Source organism: Schistocerca cancellata, chromosome 1 (assembly GCF_023864275.1).
Source record: "Schistocerca cancellata isolate TAMUIC-IGC-003103 chromosome 1, iqSchCanc2.1, whole genome shotgun sequence".
Taxonomy (NCBI): domain Eukaryota; kingdom Metazoa; phylum Arthropoda; class Insecta; order Orthoptera; family Acrididae; genus Schistocerca; species Schistocerca cancellata.
Window position 1 is genome coordinate 537,223,872 of NC_064626.1, and position 8,182 is coordinate 537,232,053.

The window sequence follows — 8,182 nt, forward strand, 5'->3', positions numbered from 1 at the left end:
TTATCCTGAAGGAAGTCATTCACAAGATGTGCACGATGGGGACATGAATTGTCGTCCACGCAGACGAATGCCTCGCCAATATGCCTCCGATATGGTCACACTATCGGTCGGAGGATGGCATTCACGTATTGTACAGCCGTTATGGTGCCTTCCATGACCAGCTGTGGCGTAAGTCGGCCCCTGCATAATGCCACCTCAAAAAAGCAGGGAACCTCCACCTTGCTGCACTCACTGGACAGTGTGTCTAAAGCATTCAGCCTGACCGGGTTGCCTCCAAACACGTCTCCGACGATTGTCTGGTTGAAGGCATATGCGGCACTCATCAGTGAAGAGAACATGATGCCAATCCTGAACGGTCCATTCAACTTGTTGTTGGGTCCATCTGTACCGCGTTGCATGGTGTCATTGTTGCAAAGATGGACCTTGCCATGGACGTCAAGAGTGAAGTTGTGCATCATACAGCCTATTGCACACAGTGTAAGTCATAACACAACATTCTGTGGCTGCACAAAAACCATTATTCAACATGGTGGCGTTGGTGTCAGAGTTCCTCCTAGCCATCATCCATAGGTAGCGGTCATTCACTGCAGTAGTAGCCCTTGGGCGGTCTGAGCGAGGCATGTAATCGACAGTTCCTGTCTCGCTTTGCTTCACTCCGAGACGCCTGGACACTTCCCTCGTTGAGAGCCCTTGATAACAATGTGGACGTATCGAACCGCGGTATTGACCATCTAGGCATGTTTGAACTACAGACAACACGAGCCGTTTACCTCCTTCCTGGTGGAATGACTGGAACTGATCGGCTGTCAGACCCCCTCCATCTAATAGGTGCTGCTGTTGCATGGTTGTTTATATGTTTGGGTTGATTTAGTGACATCTCTAAACAGTCAAAGGGATTGTGTCTGTGATACAATATCCACAGTCAACATCTGTTTTGAGGATTTCTGGGAACCGGGTGATGCAAAACTTTTTTTGATGTGTGTATAATGGTAAGACAGAGATTTAGGAAGCAGGTTTTAAACTGTACGACATTTCCAGGGGCAGATGTGTACCTGACCACAATTTACTGGTTATGAACTGTAGATTAAAACTGAAGTAACTGTAAAAAGGTAGGAATTTAAGGATATGGGACCTGGATAAACTGAAAGAACTACAGGCTGTAGAGATTTTCCGAGAGAGCATTAGAGAACGATTGACAGATACAGGGGGAAGAAATTCAGTAGAATAAGAGTGGCTAGTTTTGAGAGATGAAATTGTGAAGGCATCAGAGGAACAAGTAGCTATAAAGCTAGTAGAAATACTTGGGTAACAGAAAAGATATTGAATGTAATTGATGAAAGGAGAACATATAAATATGCAGTAAACAAAGCCACCGAAAAGGAATACAAACGTCTCAGAAATGAGATCGACATGAAGTGTAAATGGCTAAGCGAGGATGGCTAGAGGACAAAGGTAAGGACATAGAGATGTATAACACTAGGAGTAAGATAGATACTGTCTACAGGAAAATTAAAGAGATCTTTGCAGAAAACAGAACCACCTGTATGAATATCAAGAGCTCAGATGCAGACCCAATTCTAAGCAAAGAAGGGAAAACAGAAAGGTGGGAGGAGTATATAGAGGGTCTATACAATGTTGAGGTACTAGAGGGCAATATTATAGAAATGGAAGAGGACGTAGATGAAGATGAAGTGGTTGATATGATACGGAAGGAAAAGTTTGATAGAGCACTGTAAGACCTAAGTCAAAAAACAGCCCCAGGTATAGACAACATTCCAATAGAACTACTGATAAACTTGGGAGAGCCACTCCTGACAAAACTGTACCACCTGGTGAGCAAGATGTATGAGACAGGTGAAATATCCTCAGACTTCAAGAAGAATATAATAATTCTAACCTCGAAAAAGCAGGTGTCGACAGGTGTGAAAATTACCGAACTATCAGTTTAATAAGTCATGGCTGCAAAATACTAACACGAATGGAAAAACTGGTAGAAGCAGACCTTGTGGAAAATCAGTTTGGATTCTGGAGAAACGTAGGAACACACAAGGCAGTACTGAGCCTACAGGTTATCTTAGAAGATGGATTAAGGAAAGCAAACCTACTTTTATAGCATCTGTAAACTTAGAGAAGGCTTTTGATAATGTTAACGGGAATACTCTCTTTCAAATTATGAAGGTGACAGGGGTAAAATACAGGAAGCGAAAGGATATTCATAATTTGTACAGAAACCAGACTGAAGTTAGAAGAGTGGGGGGTGTAACAGGGAAGCAGTGGTTGAGAAGGGAGTAAGACAGGGTTGTAGCCTATCCCTGATGTTATTCAATCTGTATATTGATCAGGCAGTAAAGGAAACAAAAGAAAATTTTGGAGTAGGAATTAAAATCCATAGAGAAAAAATAAAAACTTGGAGCATCTGACGAGATTTGAACCAACAATATTCTGCACATCAGGAACAGATCTTAACCACTACACCATAGCGCCTTACTGTGAACGGATAATAGTTTTTTGTGCTCTTCATGCTTACACGAAATCTTGAAATTTTCTTTCATTGACTATTTGCAAATGAGGGCCCGTCAAGGTGAATAGTTGCTGAGTGTGATACACAGAACCCTAACCTCCATCACCATATAGATGGTTTCAAAAAGTTGATCCCATCCCTGGGGATCTCTCCTTGTAAGTTATTTGGTAGAAGATGCAGTAGAAAGAAGAACTGCTCATTTGGAGGCTTTTAAATCATGGGGCATAGTATAAGAGTTTAGAGTAATTCATCATCGGTTTTTAACATGCTACAAGCAGAGTACACCTGGTCTTAGGCACATGTATTATCCACAAACATACTGAAACTGGAAGAGACAGACCTGTGGGTATTGATGACTTGCTAGCTAGATTTGAACAAGCCAGATATTTCAGTCCAATGGACTTCACAGTAGGATTGCGGCAAGTGAGGTTACAAAAAATTTTGAAACAGTACACAGCCATCTTGTTTGACAGAAAAGTCATATCAGTTCAAAGTAGATCTACTGCCTTTTAGCTTAAATATTTCAGTTTTGGCATTTATTCATGCTCTTGATGAAACTTCAGAGAAAGAATTATGACAAGTACTGATTTTCTACACAGACCATACTTAAACAACTTGCAAGACATGGGAAGAGCACTATACATTATTAGCAAAAACTCAGCAGAAGTTTTACAAGAAAGGTATGACCAGTTAACTATCCAAAACTCATTTTGGCAGAGAGAAACTGAAGTACTTAGGACATCTTGTAGGGGTACATGGAACCAAACCCACACCTGAAAGGACAAGGGCTATAAAAGATTGTCCCAGATGCCAGAACATGAAACAATTACACTCTTTCCTAAGACTAGCAGGATTTTGTCATTGTTACATGAACAGCCAAGTAAGGAATGATCCTAGACTGTTAACATTATTAACACAAAGATCAAACTGGATACAGGATAAAAGGACATCAGAAGCTTTTAAGAACATTAAGCAATAATTAGTACATGCACCTATACTGATCCAGCCTATGATGCATGAGTTATTTAAAGTAGCGACAGATGCTTCAAAACACAGTGTTGCTTTGGAATTACTTTAAGGGGTATGGAATCCTAAAGTTGGGGAGCATAAGACTATCACTATCCCAAGTAGCAGCCTTAGCAAGCACAGCTAAGGTAAAGGAGCTACTAGTTATTTTTTGCAATATTCAAAAACACCAAACATTGATTTGGGGATCGAAAATAATTATTTACACTGGTCATCAAGCATTAGCATTCTTGAAAAAATGTAGGGTATTACACAATCATTACTGGGTGGGCATTTTATTAATACATATTTCCAACAGAAATTACTTAGACAAAGAGTTATCAGAACCAATTTCCTTACACAATGTCATGATTACCTTTAGGTACGAATGAAATGGACTGAGGGACCTGGTGTCATTTTTTGAATCAATTTCCCAACCTCAAGTTATACAAATGACATGGTAAGAACCCTACTGTAAGAATAAAGAAAGCAATGAAAACAAATGAATACTTTAGCATTAAATTTCAGCAAGGCAAACAGATATTGTTGTTACCTTCTGAAATTGCATTATGGATGATAATTATGGTACCTTGTTCTGGAGATTAAATTCTACTGTACCTATTTGGAAATTATGCATACCGCATAGTGTTGAAAGAAGTCTAGCAAGGTTTACTCATAAAGGATAAGCACATTGTGTTATTTGTAAGTGCATGAAGCTCATGAATAAATTTTACTATTTTAAGAACTTAATTCTGAAAACAGTAAAGATCTCGTGAAGTACGCCAGAAGGTCATTAACTTCTTTAACCATCAACAATATAAGTTATATTCAATAATACCAAAATGATTATATGCTTTAACTGCAGCTAACTTTTTGTAGACAATAGAATGATGGCCGAAGTATATTGAACTTTTTTTCTATCAATCAGGCCAACTCAATTACTTGGATAATACACTCCTGGAAATGGAAAAAAGAACACATTGACACCGGTGTGTCAGACCCACCATACTTGCTCCGGACACTGCGAGAGGGCTGTACAAGCAATGATCACACGCACGGCACAGCGGACACACCAGGAACCGCAGTGTTGGCCGTCGAATGGCGCTAGCTGCGCAGCATTTGTGCACCGCCGCCATCAGTGTCAGCCAGTTTGCCTTGGCATACGGAGCTCCATCGCAGTCTTTAACACTGGTATCATGCCGCGACAGCGTGGACATGAACCGTATGTGCAGTTGACGGACTTTGAGCGAGGGCGTATAGTGGGCATGCGGGAGGCCGGGTGGACGTACCGCCGAATTGCTCAACATGTGGGGCGTGAGGTCTCCACAGTACATCGATGTTGTCGCGTGTGGTCGGCGGAAGGTGCACGTGCCCGTCGACCTGGGACCGGACCGCAGCGACGCACGGATGCACGCCAAGACCGTAGGATCCTACGCAGTGCCGTAGGGGACCGCACCGCCACTTCCCAGCAAATTAGGGACACTGTTGCTCCTGGGGTATCGGCGAGGACCATTCGCAACCGTCTCCATGAAGCTGGGCTACGGTCCCGCACACCGTTAGGCCGTCTTCCGCTCACGCCCCAACATCGTGCAGCCCGCCTCCAGTGGTGTCGCGACAGTCGTGAATGGAGGGACGAATGGAGACGTGTCGTCTTCAGCGATGAGAGTCGCTTCTGCCTTGGTGCCAATGATGGTTGTATGCGTGTTTGGCGCTGTGCAGGTGAGCGCCACAATCAGGACTGCATACGACCGAGGCACACAGGGCCAACACCTGGCATCATGGTGTGGGGAGCGATCTCCTACACTGGCCGTACACCACTGGTGATCGTCGAGGGGACACTGAATAGTGCACGGTACATCCAAACCGTCATCGAACCCATCGTTCTACCATTTCTAGACCGGCAAGGGAACTTGCTGTTCCAACAGGACAATGCACGTCCGCATGTATCCCGTGCCACCCAACATGCTCTAGAAGGTGTAAGTCAACTACCCTGGCCAGCAAGATCTCCGGATCTGTCCCCCATTGAGCATGTTTGGGACTGGATGAAGCGTCGTCTCACGCGGTCTGCACGTCCAGCACGAACGCTGGTCCAACTGAGGCGCCAGGTGGAAATGGCATGGCAAGCCGTTCCACAGGACTACATCCAGCATCTCTACGATCGTTGCCATGGGAGAATAGCAGCCTGCATTGCTGCGAAAGGTGGATATACACTGTACTAGTGCCGACATTGTGCATGCTCTGTTGCCTGTGTCTATGTGCCTGTGGTTCTGTCAGTGTGATCATGTAATGTATCTGACCCCAGGAATGTGTCAATAAAGTTTCCCCTTCCTGGGACAATGAATTCACGGTGTTCTTATTTCAATTTCCAGGAGTGTACGATTAAAAAACTATTTTGAAGATGTAGTAAGCCTTGTTGACTTCTACCAGACAATGTATCATAATTTACAAGTCATTATTTCAAAGAATTTCTAGTGTGGGGAGAAATAAAAATATAGACATTTCAAAATATTGCCCACAATTTAATCCTTGTGAATGAGTGATGAATGAGGCTGAGCATCTGAAGAACCAAAACTGTCATTGGCAAATTGCTATTAAAGTTATTTAAGTTGCCACCTTCAATAGAGATTATAGCAAATGAACTACAGAATATGCTAAATGAAAATATACAAAAACAATAGCAAAGGAGGATATGGAAATAGCATGGAAAAGCAATTACACCTGCAATCCATGTTGAGGACTTAATATTTATTAGGTGCTGGCCCTACCTCATTCAAAAGCAATATTCTTATTAGACCTGGAGACTGGTCAAGAAAAGGGATTCTATAATATTGACATGTCAAAGGAATTTATAACTCCTGGAGAATTTGCACCCTTTACAAATCTGACAGAGTGATGTCTGTTGGTAGCCACAGTTAAGTTCTTCATTTTTTTTAATTTAGTTTTCCCTGAAACAATCCATTCTCTTTAACTATCTCATTATCTTTAAAACAAAAATATCTTCCACTATCCTATCCTAGTTTTGTGGTAGCACAACATTGGCAACAGAGCTAGCACAACACAGATTGCTAGTGTCCTTACCATTGTTCTCTTGCAGGTAAAATAAAAAAGCATGTAAATATATAGAGGACCTGTTACAGCTACAACAGAGTAAAAATGATATAGAAAATGTGTCATAGGCTTTATATTTTGTAGAAATAGTGCTCAAGCATGATCAAGAGCAGTAGAATATGATATACAAAATTGCCAAAAATAGATGACTTCTGTATGTTATGTATAACAACAATTTTAAACTTTTCCTATACTATGATGCATTATGGTTGGATTTGTATGACCTTTTATAGGTGGCTGTATACAGTAGGCCAATAACAGCTTATGGAGGTAATAATGATCGTTCAATGAATTACGAATGTGTGATTACTTCCCCTCTTCATATTAGGATCAGTTTTGGGACCTGTATGGGTGAATCCGAGACAAGTTCATTTTGTATGGTATGCTGAACAGTCTTCATCCTCTGGCCTGTCAGTGAAGAACCCCTCAGGGAGGGGAACCTGGGGTGGGGGTGGTATGGTATTCTCTATTTGAGGCCCTATCGTCTTGCTCTCTTCGACTGTAGAAAACCCAGTCATGATTTTCCTTTTGTACTTCTCGGACCCCTCTTTCCACATTCAAATGTTTCTATAATTGAAGCCTACCGTTCTGCAGACCACATAGTTGTAATTACAACCTATGAATGTAGCACAGCATCAGGAAGTAACACACATATGACAATGAGATATAAGGCACTACTAAATGAGAAAATTACAAATTTCAGACAAAAGGATCATATTAAAATACATAATAGGCATGTCAAAATAAGGTAGAAATGAAGCAAGGAAGGAATCTGTGACTATAGCGCACGGCAGCACCATGGAGTGGTGCATCAGTTTTTTAATAGTTGACACACAAAAATAATGATGGTGATGATCATAATAATAATAATAATAATAATAATAATAATAATAACTCTAGTTTTCTCAGATGAGAGAGTGCTAATGGATAAATGAGTTAAGTAAATGAAATGTAACAGTTATAGTTATTAACATATTATTATAAGAGGCATAAAAATTTAGGATAGATGAACGGGCTGAAGGATGGGGCATTGGGAGAGGTAGTGCTCAAGGGCAGAGAGACCATGGGTATGTGGGATGTTTGTGTAAAGGGATGTAGCACCTATGGTGACAAGAAAGGTTTCAGGTGGGAGAGGAGTGGGAATGGATTTGAGTCGTTCTAGGAAGGATATATAGAGCGAGCATTCCTCTTAAGAAATGGCAGGAAAATGTGCATGTCACTTAGGTAAACATGCAGTACCACAGTTTTGGATTTTTTTTTCTTTTTCTTCTATATGAGCAGAATGTGACCACTTTACTACAAAGAAGATATACCTTATCATCTAGTAGTATTTTTTGGAATGTGAAGACTTCTTGGAGAAGCATGTACAGATGTTATTGGTAACAAATGGTAAACAGAATAACTTCGGAGAAGACTTATTATCAGGTGATGTAATAGAATATATGCAAATTATGGCATTAGAAGAAGTATAGGTGAAAATGTACAAAAGGAGTCAGGTAACATACGACTGGAGTAAATGAGTAGAGTCGATATGCTATGGAGACACTT